Genomic DNA, 1,254 nt, shown 5'->3' with positions numbered 1-1,254 from the left:
TCTTTCGGCTGCCCCAGAATCTTACCTTTGTCGGATGAAGGAATAGTAGCATCCAGCTGAGTTATTTGTGATTATATCATTTTATTAAAGCTATACTGGTTCTTAATGGTAGAGGCAAAGCTATCCATTCTATTATTTATATTTTCTAATATTTTATCATTGGTAGCTACCTTCTTACATAATCCTTCCATAAGTCTAGATTGGTCAGCAATTAATTCTCTCAAGGGTGGTTGATTGAAGTTATTATAATTATTACCTTGAGGGTTACCTTGGTAGTTCGGCCTCTATTGTTGGTTCCATCCTTGATTCTATTGAGAATGATAGTAGTTGTTGTTGACAAAGTTCACATCCTCTTGGGTGTCAGGATAGTTGTTCCCTAAATGCCTAGTATTGCCACATACTTCACACGTCATGCGTGAATCATGAATGTGCATGACTTCTTGCTTTTCATTGGCTTGCTCTTCATGCCTCTTCATCAGTAGGTCCATCTTGGCAGATAGCATGTCTACCTCCTTGAGTTGATACATACCTCCACCTCTCTTGCACCATATTGTTGGTACTGTTGGTCAACCTGTGGTAGAACGTCTGCATGAGTAGTCAATTCTCCATCCCACGATGAGGACATTCTGAGATATAGTCTTAAAAGCGTTCCCATGCCTCAGGGATAGATTTATCATGTTGCTAAAAACTTGAAATTCTCCCACATAGAGCAACAGTCTTGCCTGTGGGAAAAAACTTTGTTAGGAAGACAGTGGAGCAGTTATCTCATATAGTATTTCTGTCTTTGTTAGCGTAGAACCATTGCTTTGCCTTCCCCAAGAGTGAGAATGAGAAAAGGCAAAGTAGTATGGCATCCTTGGTTACTCCCTTGATGGTGAAAGTGTTGCAGATCTCTAGAAAATACTAGAGATGTGCACTCGTATCTTCATGTGCCTTTCCACAAAATTGGCTCGCTTGCACCATATTGATGAGAGCTGGCTTGAGCTCGAATCCATTGTCTCCCACATTGACTGTGGGTCCAGTCTAGATGTTGGCAATGGTTGGAGCAGAGAATTCATGAAGAGTCCTATCACCCTCCGCCGCCACGTACTCCTTCCTATGATCTACACCGTTGATTCTAAGGCGATTTTAGCTCGGTTCATCCAACATGGTCGACAGAGTTGACGCAGATCGATGACGTGGCAATTCCTTGCCCCCTACTCCTCCTAGAGTCCTGGCCCATTACTCCACCTCAATTCCTTGGCTGCTACTCTA

The 1,254-nt window shown here is 42.5% G+C and overlaps 1 non-coding gene across 1 annotated transcript; it reads left to right on the top strand.

Moving 5' to 3' along the window:
- The first annotated feature begins 607 nt into the window (after nt 1-607).
- LOC136547706 (small nucleolar RNA R71) lies at nt 608-711 on the top strand. Its single transcript, XR_010781669.1, has one exon. It is a non-coding gene; the product is annotated as a small nucleolar RNA R71 (small nucleolar RNA).
- The last annotated feature ends 543 nt before the right edge of the window (nt 712-1,254 follow it).

The sequence above is a fragment of the Miscanthus floridulus genome, chromosome 3 (genome assembly GCF_019320115.1).
Source record: "Miscanthus floridulus cultivar M001 chromosome 3, ASM1932011v1, whole genome shotgun sequence".
In the NCBI taxonomy this organism is placed as follows: Eukaryota; Viridiplantae; Streptophyta; class Magnoliopsida; order Poales; family Poaceae; genus Miscanthus; species Miscanthus floridulus.
Note: the sequence above shows the minus strand (reverse complement) of the source record. Positions and strands in the feature narration are given on the sequence as shown.